Genomic DNA, 19,526 nt, shown 5'->3' with positions numbered 1-19,526 from the left:
CAAATTAAGTCATAAAATAAACAGGCAGGAAACACATCGTCACCACTCATCCTTCTCCCTCAAAAGTGAGAGCTCTTGATGTTTATTAAACTTTTACACCTTCGCCTGCACTTTGGGCTTCTTTCCCTCCCTCTCCAGCCCTCCTGGCATTTCTTTTCTCCCTCTTTCCTTTCTTCTTCATCCCTGCGTTTCCAAACACGGCAAACCCAGAGATGTGCAAACAAGCCTGAAAGAAAGGAGGTGGAGGGGGAGGAAAAAGAGGTAGAGAAGGAAAGGAGGCATCAAATGTTGGAATGAAAGAGGGGGGGGGGACACCATCCGTTCCCGCAAGACTCAATGTTCAATTAAAAGACTGGAGAAAGGTTGAGGTGGTGGAGGATGAGGGGTGAAAGAGAAAGGAAAAACAGTATTGATTGACACTTGGGGAGTTAATCCCCTATAGCCTTGCTCATGGAGAGGGGAAGGAGGCTCACAAAAGGCAGGGTTCAGTGACAGGGAAGAGGTGGAGACAGGGGGGAGTGATGGGGGAGAAGAGACAGAGATGGAGACGGAGGAGGAGGAGGAGGCAAAGTTTCTTTGAACGAACAGCTGTTGTGTTAAAGACACAACGCGAGCTCATACTGGGAGGATTTACAGAATGTAATTCACTTTTTGAGGACGGTTGTCAATGGGCGGTTACAAAGATTGGGTAAATGGGTAGGACACAAAAACCAAAATGTGTATGTGATGAGAGTACTAAAATCAAACAGCCAGCATCGATATCCGGCCATCCATGCGGACAATCTTACAAAGTAGAAAGGTGCTTCAAAACTAAATTTACTTACATAATAAAATTTGTAGTATAGAAATTTTTAAAGTTGACAGATGTCTAATGCATACTGGGATACTTGGTGACCAACCTGACGTGGCTGATGGTTTGTTACGCAGAACCATCTGAAAAGTCAACAATGGAAAGGACAGGCACTTTCATAAAATACCTGGCAGGTGATTGGATGAACCATCTGTCTAACACGGCCATTATTGTTTTGAACAAATAGTTGTGGTCATCGCACACGTAAACCATGCCCATACAGAATGCTGAGCGGTTTGCCCGGATGCCCGTCCCCTTCCTCTTTCTTTGTGCTGGTGTTCTAACCTCTGGTGGATTTGTGAGGACTATGGTTAACTGCTCCTCAGATCTCTGCAGGGTAAATCCAGACAGCTAGCTAGACTATCTGTCCAATCTGAGTTTTCTGTTGCACGACTAAAACTACTTTTGATCTCACGATAATCCAGTGATAATCCTCAAGTTTGCACAAATCAGCTCTCAAAGCATCTTCCAGGCTTTTGGACACTGATGACTTGGACTCGACAATTTAGAACTCGAGCATTCATGAAATAGGACTCAGAAGTTGGATGAATTTTCTGAATACTTTTGTGTTTATTTGTGTTATGTGTTATAGGCCTGGACTCGAGTCGCTATTCTCTGGACTTATGACTCGACTCGGACTCAAACTCAGGTAATGATGACTGGACTCTCCTTTGGTGACTCAGACTTGGACTCAGACTCAAACACTGGGGACTCGACTTGGTGACTCGACTTGGTGACTCGACTGCCTCCTGGCCACAGCTCTTTGCTTACCTGTATTCTACCTACTGACTAATCAAACTCAGTTGTTACTTGGCTGCTCCTGTTTGGCGAGTCTGTTTGTTGATAGAAATCAAATGAACAGATCTTTCACTGAGTGATCTGGCCGCACATGGACCCAGCACACTCCGACCAGATTCAGAACACTGTCACACATCTGGACTACCTCCTTGGAAGACTCAAGGTTCCATTAAAAGACTGGAGAAATGTTGATGGTGAGATGGTGAAGGTGGAGGGGGGAGAAGATAAAGGAAGTGGTATTGATTGACGCTTAGGGAGTTAAACCCAACGCAATGGATCGTGGAGAGAGGGAGGAGCCTTGAAAAGAGAGGGATCAGTGACAGGGAAGAAGAGGAGAAACGAAGAGTGGGGGGCAGGGTGAAAAGAGAGGAAGAGGAGAAGGGAGAGGGAGGGAGAAGAGATGGATGCATGATCTGGCCCTTTTCCTCCCTGTACTACAGCTGTTTATTTTTCTTCGTGGGAATGGAAGGTAAGAGCCTTGAACCCAACACTGACTACCTTAGCCCTGATGACATTACTGTCAAGAACAGGTAGCCCCTCCAAATGTCTCCTCTGTCCTGGAACCACTTAGTTTAGCTATCACCAGACCAAGCTCGATCTTTTAAGATTGAAAATCAGTCTGAGGAGTCTGTTCTGTCAGACCAACGATCCGGGTGACAAACAGCTGAGCTCCATTCTTTTGGCCACCAGCGGGGCTAACTGGTAAATTAGGCTTTTACCAAAGCCTGTCAGTAGTAAGGCAAACACATCCTTCTTTTGTAGGAATTAGTTTCTGTTCCGTTTTCAGAGAAAACTTGCCTTTGAAATCTTTTAAAACAGCAGCGACAGCGGCATCAACGGGTTGCTGCTCTTCGGTGGCCGCCATAATGAATGTAAACAATCGTCATCATGTTAAACCCGCCAATAGCGCACCAGGTGGATAAGCCAGTTTGTGATTGGTCCCCGCAGATTTGTAACAGAAGCAGGATAGATAAACATACAGGTTTCCAGCCTGAGCTACAGCGAGAAATCAAATCACCGGCAGATCGGGCTGGGTTTACCCAGTCTAGGAACCACTGCGAGCGGGCTCCAGTTTTATGAAACTTGACCCCAGGGACGCTTATGATTTGATCAGGATAAGAGAATGACAGATGAGTGAGAGATATTTAACACTCCCAGTGGGCACTTTATATGGTAATGTCTTTCAGACTAACCAAAACCCTCGCTGTGTTTCAGGCTACATTTCATCCACACTGTTTCAGTTGAAAATTGCATATCTTTTTGCTACGTTTACGTAGTAGTGTGTAGTCAGACAGATCCTCTCCCTTAACAAAGCAGATTACCTTACTGTCCCATCTTACTGTCCTGGTTCCACAAAATGTTAGTACCACTACTTTCCCACAAATCTTTGTCAGAGAAGGCCCCAGGGATGTGGAGGGCCATCAAGAACAACTGTAGTCTCAAATAATTTGTAGTTGCTTGTTCTGCTAATAGTGTTCTTGTCCTGCTGGGAAACCTGTCTTGCTTCACGATTCATCCCTGCATCAACTGCACTCCATAGCACTTCTGGTGGACCACAATGGAAAACACTTTGGTCAGGTGCTCTGCAGCCACTTCCTGCCTCTCATTACCTGTGGCTTCACTTGCCTCCTCTGTGAGGGTGATATCAGCATTTTGACAGCGTTGACTGTTTTTATAAGTCATCTAAAATGCCAAAGGACGCTGCTGAAATAGTTCCACATCATGTGATCCGATCACACAAGCGGGCCAAAAGATATTGTGTCCAACTGAGGCCCCAGGTTTAGGGTTAGATTACAGACAGAAAATAAATTCTGTACATTAACCTGTGCACATGGCTCTCCTCTGGCTCTCCCCCTCAGTTTGACAGCCAGACAGAGCACGTGAAGCAGATGATGGAGATTGCTCTGCGCTGCATCCCTTCCCAGATCCAAGCTTCCCTGTCTCTTGAGTCAATCCCATCAATGAAGGCCTCTAGTTTCCACCTCCAGGATCCCACCACCCCACTGGCTCATTGACGGCCAGCTGGTCTTTATCATGTAGCTTCTTCTGCGCGTTTGCCATAGGGAAGAGGCCTCCAGTACCGAGTCGATTAGGAGGGTCACTCCTGGGGTTTCTACCAGGGATATCCCGGACTGCTCCTTGATCTCCAGTTTACACTTTTGTCACACTGACAAGCCTGGAGGAAGCTGTTCCTTTATACAATCATTTGTGTCTTCTGATTAATTCTCCATGCCTGCCTGTTTATTCATTTCTAAATTTCCCACCAAGTGTCCTCCCACCTTTTGCCAGTCATACATGCTCCACCTGCCCCTCACTACCCCTTTAGTATACGTCTGCCCTCTAGCCCTAGTTCTCTGCCAGAGCATCAGGTAGCTGTACTATTTCAGACCTTTGTCTGCCTACCTCCTCTCAGCCCTTTGGTCCTGTTGCCTCCACTGAATGCCTACCTGTTTCCGACCTGTATAGAGCCCTGTAAGTACACTTGGATTACTTATCCTGCTTGTTGAGTCTGCCAGTGGGTCACTGAACTGTCACAGTTGATTATCCTCTTTTTGTACATAGACAAAAACATCAAATTAACTTCTTTAGCATTTACCTTATGCTGTCTGACAAAAATGCAGGTCTTCTCATTCATTTTGAATGAGGGTAGTGAGTTTAGACTGCGGCGGTGAGATGGAGAAAAAAAAGCAAAAAGTTGAGACAGATTTAGCTTTTGGAGAAACGCAACCCAACATCACTCATGTAACCAGAGATCAGACTTGTCAGAGTGTTTTGAGGCGGTGTGAGAGTCCGTACAGGAAGCAGGAAACATCACTGCCTCTATTGCTGCCACAAGAATGTTTTAAAACACCAAACACAAGCTCTGAACTGCCCAGGAGTTTGTGGAATAGCTGACTGTTTCCCCAGTCACTCCATCTCTTATCTTTCTCTCTCTCTGTCTGTGAAATGAAGCTGCCTTCAAGTGCGATCTGACAGAAAACAATAATTGTGAAATATAAAGTCTACTTATGCTACATTGGGGGGTTAAAGAACATAACAGGACGTTACAAAAATGGGCCATTTAAGTGATTCCCACTGCCGGACAACCCTATGGCGAATTGTCGGATCTATTTTTCTAGTGTGAAAGAGCCTTTAGTCGTTTAAGTCTACAAATAAAAACATGACACATTTTTTTGTGGCTTTTAGGATCCTTAACAGGAGGGGGTCCTCAGAGTCACTGCAGGGGACCTCAAAATTATTGTTAATTTTTGAAAGTTTTTCAAAAATGTAAAAGTCTTAACATGATTCCAACATATAATTAGCAAATATAAAACCCCACTGATGATAGGCATACTGGCCTATAGGTTAGGTAGTCACTAAGGTAACCATCCATGGATACAGTTGATCCCAAAGGATTGACTGTTCCACATGTATGTTTAACATTAAATTGTGATTTATAAAATCATGCCAACAATTATTAGGCTTATTTGAATAGCTTAATATTATGCAAAAAAAGTATCTATAAACGCTTTAGGCTGCCCTAAAAGTTATTGTAGGACCAGATTAATATGCAACTTCATTTTATACAATATATGTAGTAGGGGGTCCCTGATCCGTCTCTCTTTCAGTTAAGGGGTCCTTGGCTTAAAAAAACATCTCCTTAACATAAATTGTGGCTCATTGTACAAAGTGTGCATATCTTCAGAGCCCCTAACCACGCCTCCCCCCTCCCCTCTGCTCCAAGCTTTCTTCTCTTAACACATACACACCTATAGGGTCACTTGAACATTTTTACACACGGCACAAACACACAGTCATGCGTTCACTCACACACAAAACACCCCTGTAGACTCCAGCCCCCCCTGGGGGGCGTCTATAGATGCCATTTCATTGAGCATCTCCTGCTAAGATGCAGGTCGATCTTAAGCCAACATGCACCATTAACGATGCCATACTGGCCTTTGTGAAGGCTCCGGGGGCACATCCTGCTGCTGCTTTAGCCTGACGAGCATCAGGGCTGAGAGGGCCAAGGGGTTGGACGGTGGTATATAGTGCTACCTCACAGAAGGGCTTCATGACTTAGAGCGCCTTAATGAGGTGGAGCAAGTTAATATTTTAACAGCCTCGGCTATTGTTAAGCCATATGCCAGTGTGGTCCTGTCTGTGTCACCTTATTGTGAAGAGGGATAGGGAGACAGAAGAAAAGAGAATGGTAAGAGAAGTAATGGGGGAGAAGGAGAAGATGGAATGCAAAGTGACAGGGAAGGTTTGATTATGAATTTCTAACATTTGACCTGTAATGTGGAGGTTTTCATACATAATTTGTAAAGGAGGAAACAAATCTTTCTGTGCCTCGATCAACAATAATGTTGCATGTACTGACAAACTCCCTTTAACAGGGTTCAAGCTTGTGACCAGAGGCGGAAGAAGTATTGAGATCCTTCAGTAAAGGTACTAATACCACACAGTAAAAATATTAGTCCTGCATTGAAAATGTTACTTAAGTAAAAGTATGTAAGGATCATCAGGAAAATGTACTTAAAGTATTAAAAGTAAAAGTATTGTGCAGTGAATGCAGGAAAATTCACACTGACACAAACCAAAAAAAGCTACAAAAGTTAAAAAAGAGAGTTGGGGGGGGGGGTTCCAAAGTGTTCTGTATTAAATACTTAATTTCAGCTGGACTTGTAGGCCGTTATATTGTTGGCTAGTTTACTTTAGTATAAAATATCAGATTTTATAAACTACATGTGTTTTGTGTGCAGAAATCTTAATGTGTAAAGTACCTCAACATTTGGACTTAAGTAGAGTACTTAAAGAGTAAACTTACTTAGTTACATTCCACCACTGGTAGTGCCCCCTTGAGTACAGGACTGTACCTCTACTCGCTACCTCTACAACTACACATAGTGGTATGATATTCATTACACACTGCAATATGTTTGTAAATTAGTAGTTTAAGCTTTAGTCTGTAACTTTTTGATATTAATAAACGTCCGTTACATTCCAGCCATTGCCAAATGAGTTGCTCCAAAGCTAATTAAGACTATCAGCTCCACACAACTCTCTCTGGATTTCTCAGTAGGACTATGGTCAGAAGATTGTGGCGTCCGGTGACTTTCCCGCGCAGAAACTTGAGTGAAGATAATGACCTCTTCTGAAGAGTCCATCATGTTTTTTTAATCCTCCGTGTCCTCCTTGGCCACTAGCAACTGGGTGTACGAGGGGTGGGGGTGCGTGCGTGATCACTGAAGGCTTGTATCATGTGGACGTGCCGACAGTTTTGTTGTCATTACTTAGAATTCCTCATGGGGGAGACAGAAACTACACACTATGGCTTTAAATAGTGCGGATGTGGGTTGCATGGTTTCGTGCAGTGTTACACGGTAAGTTCAGGAGCATTTAATCCCTCAACAAGGGTTTGAGCTTCGAAATATAAGTTTTTAGAGACAAAGTAAGAAAACTAAGAACCACGTTTTAGTACATATAACATGTAACAATTTGTAACGGGCACACAAAATACTGCAGGATGGAGAGAAAAGAGAGCGAAGAGACAAAAGAGAAAACTCTTCATAGGATTCTAGATATGAGCTTTGATGATTTGGGACAGACACACAAAACACTTCAGGGGAGGGAAAGAGGGGAGAAGAAAGGCAGTGAAAGAAAGGGAAAAACCCCTTTACATCTGGAAAAGACTCTGACAGGAAGCCACCCATCTGTGGCCAAACAGCTGGGGGCCAGACAGAGTGGACCCTGTCAGCATGAGCGTGTATAGTGTGTGTGTTGGCTCGTGGTGAGCAGGTGGGGGTGGAAGAGAAAAGGCTAAATCACCGGTCTGGAACGATGGATGTCACAAGATGTCTTCACGGCACCGAGCTATCTGGGACAGGACCGTTTTGTTGTGGGAACAGACAATTAACCTGTTGGAACCACTGTCCTCGCGGCTCTGGACAACACACTCAGAGCTCTGACAGCTCCCCCCACTAATGCCTCAGTGTTTTCATTTCCCCTGTCACATCTGTCACGGATTACCCCTCACTGCACCTGAGGTATGTGGGGAAGATGAAAAATACTGAGTTTACAGATATACGGCTCACTGGCACAGGCTGAGAACTCCAAATATGACCACGTTATGAAATGTTTTTTTAAACGTATACAATTTTTCATGCCAAAACAAAGTGTTGGATGGGTCAGGCTGCTTTCATTTAGTCCATACGTGATTAATGATATTTAGTGATTCAGTGATACATAATTACTTTTAAGAATGTGGGTCGAAATTTCAACATTTGGTTGTTCTTTTTCTATTATCTCAATGTTTTAGAAGTTTTTTGTTGATTTTTTCCAATGTTTTTTTTTCACTTTTTTTTCTCCAGTTTCCTTGTTTTTGTCACCTTTGGCGATGTTTTTGATGTTTTTTTTGGTTTTTGGTCACTTTTTTTCAAAATTGTTTTTGTAGATTTTTTTTCCTGCGTTTTTGTAGCTTTTTCTAACTTTTGTCACTTCTTCATGTCATAGTTCTGATATAGAAAGTTTTACTAAACGGAATCAAGATAGATAGATAGATAGATAGATAGATAGATAGATAGATAGATAGATAGATAGATAGATAGATAGATAGATAGATAGATTTTTTTATTGATCCCAAAAAAATTCCAGTGTTGTAGCAGCAAAATATCAGACACACAGCAAACAGAATATACATGAAATAATAGGATACAATATACATGAAATAATAATAGGATACAATATAAGAACAAATAATTTAAAATATATACAAGTTGGGAATAAAAATGTACAACTGTTGATATAGCTGTATAGTACTGATATAGGATGAAGCATAGAGATAGCACACACGTACATAAACCTCCTCAAACTCCAAGCTGCTGTTGCATTTCTAACTCTGCAACCTGCTGACAGCTCTGAAGGATTTCGGATCACTTCTCCGTTGCAGATATTTTCAGGAAGGTTTGAAAAATATAACTGTGTAATTGAAATCACAGGTCCAGAGATCGCTACCAAAATCTATTGGTCGGTCCTCCAAATTCTAAATGTCCACCACATTTCAGGAAACTGGGTTACTGTAATCTCGACATATTATGATTTAAAAGTCTATCTATCTATAGGGACAGGGAAATAAATAATAATAATTCATAAATTCATTCGTAAATCATGTAAAAGGGGTTGCAAATATGGGTTATTCTGCTATATCTAAAAGTAAACTATAGTGATACTGTGCCGTCTTCGGTATTGCTCTATACACTGATAGCCAGCTAAACTCTCTCCTAACATCAACACTCTGAAGAAGACAGTCGTTCCCATGTCCACAGGTTTATTGATGTTTCAAGGAAAGTTTAGCTGGCTGTCAGTGTATAGAGCAATACCAAAGACGGCACAGTGAAACAACGGCTCTCAAGCAGGCAAGATAATGCAGTGTAAGCTGGCGGCTAACCGTTACGTCGTCAAACGCCGCTACTGGAGTGTGCCATGGAGCCAGAAGCGTCAGAGAAGTGTCTACATAGTAGAGGTACACAAGCAGAACAATCCATGGAGCCAGTAGCATCCTCATTAAAAACACGCTCTCGTGCTTCGTCAGTAATATCCAGTGTATCATCGTGTGGGTCAGCTGCAGTGAAAGCAAGAGCGAGAGCCGAAGCAGCAAAAGCACGTCTATATTACGCCGAATAGGAAGTGAATTTAAGTTGGAACAGGCTAGGTTGGAGGCATCCATGGAAATGCTTAAGCATAGAAAAGAGGCAGTTGCAGCCATTGCTGAAGCAGAATCACTTGAGGCTGCAGTTGATATCAATGGTAAAAAACGCAGTTGTGAACTGAACATAGACTCTGTTCCTTTTGAGCCCTCACAACGCACAGAACAATTTGTTACTTCACACTTCATAGAAAGAACATCAGAACTACAGTTATGTGATGACAGCAACATCATGGCAAAGTTAGCGCAGAGCCCTAACTACAACATCCCACCTCCATGTCTAAAACCTGAAGCCAGAACTTTTCTTCCTCATCAAAATAATACTGCTCCACTTCATCTTACCTCACAGCAGGCCTGCATCTATGCTGATCAGGATGTTCATGAGCCACTCACCAGGCATGTTGAAGATGTGCGTGCGCCACACAGTGGGTTCAATAATGAGCATACTACTCCTGTGCACCACTTCAGACCTCACAGTTACAATGGCCATTCTTCTCCCTGTTGCCGTCCTGTGTCACCAAACCCCAGTAATGGCAGCTCACACATAAATGACTTTGTAAGATATCTAGCACGCCGTGAGCTTGTGGCTACAGGCTTACTCCAATTCAATGACAAACCTCAAAATTACAGAGCATGGAAACGTTCCTTTCAGAATGCAACCAGTGGTTTAAACCTGACACAGAGTGAGGAGATGGATCTTCTGCTAAAATGGCTTGGCAAGGAGTCAGCAGAGCATGTTGAGCAGATAAGAGCGATACACATCCACCATCCAGAAGCGGGACTGACTATGGTGTGGGACAGGCTTGAACTAACATATGGCTCAGCTGAAGCAATAGAAAATGCTCTGTTCAAACGCATTGACAGTTTTCCAAGAATAACCAGCAGAGATGGGCCTAAGCTAATGAAGCTGAGCGACCTACTAATGGAGCTGCAGGCAGCCAAAGCTGAAGGAGACTTGCCTGGCCTCTCTATCTTAGACAGGGCAAGAGGAGTCAACCCAATAGCACAGAAACTCCCGTTCCGACTGCAAGAGAAGTGGGCATCGGTAGGTGCATCCTTCAAACGGCAGAACCGGGTGCCATATCCTCCATTTGCCTACTTTGTAGACTTTGTCAGCCAGCAGGCTGGCATCATGAATGATCCAAGTTTCAGTTTCATCGCCCATGCAGACACGGCTTCTAGGACCGAGAAGACAGCTTGGAAGCCAAACAGACAGCGTGAAGTCTCTGTCCATAAAACAGAGGTATCTCCCAGGGCAAAATCTGACACTGGCGAGCCCCCAACAAGGTTGGACGACAGCGATAAACTATGCCTACTGCATAAAAAGCCACACCCCCTGCGTAAATGTTGTGCATTCAGAGAAAAGCCCATTGAAGAGCGCAAAACAATGCTAAAAGAGAACAATGTGTGCTTTAAGTGCTGCTCTTCCACATCTCACATAGCAAAGAACTGCAGAATCAAAATTCAGTGTTCTGAATGTAAGAGCGAAAGACACAACACAGCACTCCATCTTGGACCCGCACCCTGGATGCAAGAGGCGGACCCTGCTCCTGAGCACGGCGGGGAGGAGCAGGAAAGTTCCCGGTCTCACTCCCAGTCTCATGTGACTAACAACTGCACAAAAGTCTGTTGTGGGCAGCTAACAGACCGTTCTTGCTCCAAAATATGCCTCGTAAAAGTATATCCAGCTGGCCAAAGAGAAAAAGCAGTGAAACTGTATGCAATCCTTGACGAGCAGAGCAATAGGTCACTGGCTCACTCACAGTTCTTTGAAGTGTTCAGTGACCAAAGTCCAAGCGCTCCTTACACACTAAGAACATGCGCTGGAGTAAAGGAATCATTAGGCTATGAAGTGGAATCTCTGGATGGAACTGTTTGCATCTCGCTACCGAGTCTCATAGAATGTAACGACATCCCAAATAACAGAGACAAAATTCCAACACCTGAAGTGGTTCTTCATCATGCTCATCTACGGTCAGTGGCACACCTCATCCGAGACATTGACCCACAAGCCCCCATTATGCTTCTCTTAGGACGGGACATTATCAGAGTGCATAAAGTCCGCAAACAGGTGAACGGCACTCACAACCTGTCCTACGCACAGAATTTGGACCTGGGGTGGGTCATTGTTGGTAACGTGTGTCTAGGTAATGTCCACAAACCTCTGACAATCAACGCCTTCCACACAAACACCACAGAGCTGAAACGCCCCACTCTCTTTCAGCCATGCCCTAATGTGTTCCATATTAAAGAGAAGTTTAGCAACATCCAGGTCACCAGTCACCCCCGCACATATACTGTTGATCAACCTACATGTGAAGTCGACCACCTGGGATGCACTGTGTTCAGGCGGACCAAGGACGATGACCAGGTGGCTACTTCCATTCAAGATGCCACATTTATGAAGATAATGGATGAAGGGCTATGAAAAGACTCAAGCAACAGTTGGGTGGCACGTTACCTTTCAAGATTCCACGCCAGCGGCTCCCTGACAACAGGCTACAAGCACTGAGGCGTTTAATGTCTCTCAAGCGTAACTTTGACAAGAAGCCTGAAATGAGAGGGCACTTTATCAGCTTCATGGACAAGATGTTTAAGAATGGCCATGCTGAGTTAGTCCCTCCTCTCAGTGAGGAAGAAGAACGATGGTACCTACCGACATTCGGAGTGTATCATCCAAAGAAGCCAAAGAAAATCCGTGTGGTGTTTGATTCCAGTGCCCAATACAACAGCGTGTCTCTCAATGATGTGCTGTTAACTGGACCTGATCTGAAACACACGCTACTTGGAGTTCTGATCCGCTTCAGAAGAGAAGCCATCGCCTTCACAGCAGACATAGAACAGATGTTCTACTGCTTCCTGGTAAGAGAAGAAGACAGGAACTTTCTACGCTTTCTGTGGTTCCAAGACAATGACCTCTCCAAAACTGTTGTGGATTACCGCATGAGGGTCCATGTCTTCGGTAACAGCCCATCACCTGCAGTGGCTATTCATGGCCTGCACCAGTCTGTCCAAGTCAGCGAGTTCCACATCGACCCAGACGTAAGTAGTAGATGACGGCCTGAAGTCCCTGCCTACAGCTGAAGCTGCTATAGATCTGTTAAAAAAGACACAGGATGTTCTCTCAAGGTTGAATCTAAGACTGTACAAGATCGCAGCAAACAACAAAGAGGTCATGGACGCATTTCCATCCAGCAATTATGCAACCGACCTCAAAGACCTGGACCTTGATGCAGACGTGCCACCAATGAAACGCAGCCTCGGACTCAATTGGAACCTCCACACAGACTGTTTCCATCCCCAGACGCTACACAGCAGCTTCACCATCAGCAGCCAGCAGAAGAGAATTGTGTGTCTTTTGTGACTCGTCAGTGAAAGCCATCGCTGCTGTGTCCTACTTAAAAGTCACAGAAGCTGGTGGGAACAACCAGGTTGGATTCGTAATGGGGAAAGCCAAGCTGGCACCTCGCCCTGAGCACACAGTGCCACTGGAACTCTGCGCAGCAGTGCTTGCTATCGAGTTAGCAGACCTGATCTCAGCCGAACTAGACCTTCAGCTCGATGCTGTAACCTACTACTCAGACAGCAAAGTGGTCCTGGGCTATATCTCCAACGAGACCAGGCGCTTTTATGTTTATGTCAGCAACAGAGTGTTATGCATCCAAAGATCATCTTGTCCAGACCAGTGGCACTATATACCAACAGATCAGAACCCTGCAGATCACGCAACACGCTCTGTCCCTGCTGCCCACCTAAAAAACACCAACTGGCTGAGTGGACCCAAGTTCATGTCCAGACCAGAGCCCAGCACCTCTGAAAGTGCTTACAACCTCATTGATCCAAGCTCAGATCCAGACATTCGGCCTCAAGTGTCCACCTTCAGCACTACAGCCTCACACAAGCAGCTTGGTTCTCAACGCTTTGCCAAGTTTTCGACTTGGAAGTCCCTGTGCTGTGCATTGACTCGTCTTGTTCACATTGCTCGTTATTGTAAGACAACCCAGAGAGAAAACGATGCCTGTGAGAGCTGGCATTACTGCAAAGGAGAATTTTCTGTTGAAGAATCCAGTCAAGCTTCAGCCATAATCATCCAAGCTGCACAACAGGAAGTCTATGGCCAAGATATCAAATGTATCCAAAAACAAGAGAGGATACCAAAAACCAGTCCTCTGGATCCCTTCATTGACACTCGTGGCCTTCTAAGAGTCGGAGGTCGTCTCCACCACTCAAGCCTTGATCAGAGTGAAAAGACTCCTTTGATTATCCCTGGCCAGCATCACATTGCAGTTTTGCTCATCAGACACCACCACGAGCAGATCCACCACCAAGGCCGTCACTTTACAGAAGGGTCTGTCCGTTCAGCTGGCTTCTGGATCGTTGGTGGGAAGAAAAGAGTGAGCAGCATTATCCACCAATGTGTAACCTGCAGGAGGCTCAGAGCTCCACTCAGCATCCAGAAAATGACTAGTCTGCCACCTGATCGTCTGTCAACAGACAGACAACACAAATGTTGGTCTAGACGTGTTTGGCCCTTGGACTGTCTCCTCACGTAGGACCAGAGGTGGATTTGCACAAAGTAAATGGTGGGCAGTGATCTTTACATGCATGAGCATAAGAGCCGTGCACATCGAAGTCATAGAATCCCTCGACACATCCAGCTTAATCAACGCGCTACGGCGTTTCCTTGCTGTGCGCGGGCCAGTCAAACACATCCGTTCAGACCGTGGCACGAACTTCGTCTGCGCCTGTAAAGACTTAAAGATACCTTTAAACATTGAGAGCACTGCTGTGAAGACTTACCTGTCAGACCAAGGCTGCACTTGGACATTTAATCCTCCACATGCATCCCACTATGGTGGCGCTTGGGAAAGAATGATCAGACTTGCCAGGAGAATTCTGGACTCAATGTTTCTCCAGCTGAAAAACAAACTTACACACTAAGTGCTGGTGACTTTCATGGCAGAAGTGGCAGCAATCATCAACGCCAGGCCTCTTGTTCCTGTAACCACAGACCCTGATGACTTGTTCATACTCACACCAGCTGCTCTTCTCACGCAAAAGGTGAACATTGTTCCTGCTCCTGCTGGCGAGTTTGGAGTAACAGACCTCTACAAGTCCCAGTGGCGACAGGTCCAACGCCTGTCCAACACCTTTTGGGAGCGCTGGAAGAAGCAATTCCTCCCAACACTGCAGGCTCGCAAAAAGTGGCAGGCCACCCATCCAAACATCCAGCCAGGATGTGTTGTTCTCCTCAGGAACAGCCAAGTACCAAGAAATGAATGGCCTCTTGGACTGATAACTCAGACTTTCCCTAGCAAAGATGGGAAAGTGCGAAAGGTTGAGGTGAAGGTTATTAAACCAGGAGGGACAGTTCTCTTTCTTAGGCCAGTCACTGAAATAGTGCTTCTCCTACCTCCATATGTTTAAGTAAATGGACTGTGCTTAGATTGTTGGGTGACGTGTATTCACGTCAGGCGGGGAGTGTTTTGTTATAAATAAGCTGTTAAAAGTAAGAAGTTAATTTGCCTCAAGTCTTATGAGTTCTCTATTTACGTTGCTGTCACTTTAAGACTCTCAGCTGGTAACCACTATGTCGCGTGAGCGATAGTTAGCAAGTAAACGAACGCTACAAACTAACGGTTCAGTGATTCATGGTTGTAGTGTAGCAAGCCAACTACAGCTACATTTGCCTACATTTATGCCTAGAGTAGCATCGTTGGTATGTATTCATTCACTGTTTTTTAAATAATTACATAGGTTCATAGATCATTAGTTTGATGTCAGTGTTATTTTGTGTTAAGTCTATATTACAAATGTCCGTGATCCGTAATCGCTGGCTTTGGTGCTGTGACTAGCGTTGCATGGTTGCTAGGCAACTATAAGTCACAGGACAGGCTACACTCGTATGAATGAACGTAATATTGTTTACATGTAAAAATATCTTTGTACAGCATAATCACTATCAGTTTAATAGTTATGAATTATATTGTGTAACGGTAGAAAGGAAATATTTGAATTGATTAAATTACATTCTGAACTGAGGCTATATAGTATGTTAAAAGCTAGCATAGAATTGATTAGTCTGTTTTTGTATGTTACAGTTTCACACTTTCCTTGAAACATCATGAAAACCTGTGGACGTGGGAACGAGTGTTGATGTTAGGAGAGAGTTTAGCTGGATGTCAGTGTATAGAGCAATCCCGAAGACGGCACAGATACATATTTACAGAGTTAGAAACTGTTGAATAAATGTGATGATAATTATTTTACAATTTCTGTAAATTAACATATACTCCCTGCATCATCAAGTATCTAAAGTCATTACAACCAGTGTGTGTGTGTGTGTGTGTGTGTGTGTGTGTGTGTGTGTGTGTGTTATCCGTGGTTGTCTAAATATTCAGCGGGGCATGTTATGGTTCACCATTATAACAATAGTTATGAGTCAATGTGAAAAAATAAAATGAATAAAGTATCCATGTTAATGAAATATAGATGAACTGCTTCACTGTGGGAACATTTGAAGTCCCACTAGAGGGTTTTATTAGCAAATACACAATAAATATGTACTTGTTTTGATAAGAAGAGTTAAAGCTTTTTTTTCCCACTGTGGGCCAGTGGACAATGTGACGTTGTATCTGGATGTTTTTACATAGGCCTACAGTACACACGTCTGCAATACAAAGTACACTACTGGCTTTTTAAGTTTACAAGCATTAAACACATATGCAACATAGCAAGCATTAAATATGTAAGCAAAACTGCAGAATAACAATCACATTAACTATAGACAGTTTAAATTAGAAGTACAGTACTTAGTCTGATGTGGTCATATTCTGATTCTAGTCAGAATCTGAGTCTGATGCTGCTCCATTGGGCTGTGATTATGGGGCGTGTTTCAACCCAACCAATGAAAGAAAATGCCTCTGCACTCAATTTGATAGATTTTCAACCAATCAGAGCAACGGAGTATGTTACGTAGCCTCGTGAGACCGTCCTGATCTCGCGAGCTCCCGTTTTCCACTCACAGATCAGTCTGGCATCTTGAGATAGAGAAAATTTGGAGCCATTTGTCAAACAACCAGGCCATTAGCTGCTCGCTAATGCTTTTTTCTCTTGGATCCTTCTTTTGGAATATGGACCGGGAACCTGAAAGGTTGCCTTTTATTCGTAAACTCTCATTACACAAATGGCAAATCTCCTTTACCGACATGTTGCTTGCTTGCTGAGGTAACGAGCTATGCTTTGCCTGCAGCAGCAGGGGCTTGTGGTTGTATTTTCATACGCTTCGTTGATCTGATTGGTTGATTTGGCCCGTCTATCACCAACATAGGTGATAGACAGATGGTTTATCCAATCAGCTAACCAGTATTTTCACCCCTTCCCAAAAGTTCTCCAATGGAAAATGTTCCCAGATGGATATGCCGAGCAAATGCAAAGCAATCCATCTGGCGGAGTCAGGTTGTAGGAAGGACGGCAAAAACATCTTTCCGATCGACAAATGCCTTGATCGCGGTTCTCTGTTCCTCTTTTAAAATGAATGCGCTGTCGATATCTTCTAGAACAGACGCGATGGCAGAATCAACACATCTCAATTCTCCAGCGGCAGCCATCTTTGTTGTAACTGTTGATCCATCATCATATAAAGCCCGCCCTAACAATTTGATTGGTCCGAACAGCTCTGGTTCGAGCATAGTTGCTCCACAACGGATCAGGTCCAGACCGAACTTCCCGAACTCAAATGTTGTGGGCCGGGCAAAGTTCAGCTGGCATCCAGGCTAGTACTTTCTACAAATGTGAAAGAAACACACTGGTTAGGAATTTCATGTTTGAGCAGATTTAGCACAACATAAATAAAAAAATACCACTGAGCCCAAAAGTTGACAGCCAAAGTCAGTCTGAAAGTGACTCGTGATGATAAAAACACTGATTCATTGATAGAAGAGCATTAGGGAAGTTCAAGGACCCAAAGGAGGGGATGCTTCAGTTGTATCTGTGCTATACACAGCACCAGTCCAAGAGAAGGAGCAGCTAGAAAGACGTGAACATACAGCCTTTAGAAATGGAGCTAACCTCTCCTCTGCTACTCTGAGTCATGAAGCCCGGACGCTGAGAGTCCGTCTAAGAACTCTAATAAACTCTTTCCTCCCAGTCAACCCTCAAATTCCTCCCAAAGCAAAAAGACTGTAGTCACTCAACACCAAAATCTGGATCAGTAACACAGCTCTGGTCTCTATACATGTACAATATGTACTAAAAATGAACCAAGTTTTTTTGATTTCAAAATAAAATACATTTGAATATTTATTTAGTTTATTACTTTAGTTTATCTGTTTCACAGAACATAAAAACCAAATTACACTGAAAAAATACAAAAAAATGTGAGGGTGGTAGAAACCTGAAATGTGGTAGAAACCTCTAACGGCTTATATAAAAACCACAACCAAAGTGCATACACTAATGAAGACATACAAAATCAAAAATACATTTTAAGTGTTGGTGTGCAAAAAAATCATAAAAATGTAGGAAAACATCATGACATCATGTCATCACCTCAGTTTCCCCTTCTTCTTCAAAAACGGTGTGGTGTTTGAAAGATGTGGATGCTGAACAGGCAGGGAGTCTTATCCAAGGTGTTGCATCATGGGAAGTGTATGATGCAAGGTTTTGGAGACGTGACTCATACTAGGGATAAAGAACTCAGGATATCTGGCTCAATGGTTTATTTAAAGCTCTAGTCTGTAACTTTTTGATATTAATGAAAGTCTGTTACATTCCAGCCATTGCCAAATGAGTTGCTCCAAAGCTAAGACTATCAGCTCCACACAACTCTCTCTGGATTTCTCAGTAGGACTATGTTCAGGATTCAAGATTGAGGTGTCCGGTGACTTTCCCGCGCAGAAACTCGAGTGAAGATAATGACCTCTTCTGAAGAGTGCATCATGTTATTTTGAATCCTCCCTGTCCTCCTTGGCTACTAGCAGCTGTGTGGAGGAGGGGGGGTGGCACGTGCGCGATCACAGAAGGCTTGTACCATGTGGACGTGCCGACAGTTTTGTCCTCATTACTTAGAATTCCTCATGGGGGAGACAGAAACTGCACACTATAGCAGGGGTATTAAACTTAAATTGCAAGAGGTCCAGTAAGTCAACCCTCCACCCACGCATAGGTCCGAAGAATTCCATACCTACTAATATATACTATATACTAATAATACTTATTATAAACCTCTCCGTGAACCATCACCTTATCGTGGTGGAGAGGTTTGTGTGTCTCTGTGAACCTGAGGGCTGTGTTGTCTGGAGCTTTGTGCTCCTGGTAGGGTCTCCCAAGGCAAAGTGGTCTCAGGTGAGGGGCCAGACAAAGAATGGTTCAAAAACCCCAATGAAAAAGCTAAGCAGAGATGGAGTGACCCTGCCCGGAGGAAGCCGGGGCCCCGTCTGGAGCCAGGCCCAGACGGTGGGGGCGTCGGCCGCGCCTGGTGGCGGGTTTGCCACGGAGCCCGGCCGGGCACAGCCCGAACAAGCTACGTGGCAACTCCTCTCCATCCCATGGGCCCACCACCTGTGGGAGGAACCGTTGGGGTCGGGTGCGATGCCACATGGGTGGCAGTGAAGGTCAGGGGCCTCGACGGACCAGACCCGGGCAGCAGACGCTGGCTCTGGGGACGTGGAACGTCACCTCTCTGTGGGGGAAGGAGCCGGAACTGGTGCGGGAGGTGGAGCGCTACCGGTTAGATCTGGTGGGGCTTACCTCACGCACAGTCTTGGTTCTGGAACCATACTCCTGGATAGGGGTTGGACTCTTTTCTTCTCCGGAGTTGCCCAGGGTGTGAGGCGCCGGGCGGGTGTGGGGATACTCACAAGTCCCCGGCTGAGCGCCGCTGTGTTGGAGTTTACCCCAGTGGACGAGAGGGTCGCCTCCCCACGCCTGCGGGTTGTGGGGGGAAAACTCTGACTGTTGTTTGTGCATATGCACCAAACAGGAGTTCGGAGTATTCGGCCTTCTTGGAGACCTTGACTGGAGTCCTGCATGGGGCTCCAGTGGGGGACTCCATTGTTCTGCTGGGGACTTCAACGCACACGTGGGCAATGATGGAGACACCTGAGAGGCGTGATTGGGAGGAACGGCCTCCCTGATCTAAACCAGAGTGGTTGTTTGTTGTTGGACTTCTGTGCTAGTCATGGATTGTCT

Source organism: Perca flavescens, chromosome 11 (genome assembly GCF_004354835.1).
Source record: "Perca flavescens isolate YP-PL-M2 chromosome 11, PFLA_1.0, whole genome shotgun sequence".
In the NCBI taxonomy this organism is placed as follows: Eukaryota; Metazoa; Chordata; class Actinopteri; order Perciformes; family Percidae; genus Perca; species Perca flavescens.
This window is presented reverse-complemented; position numbering follows the sequence as displayed.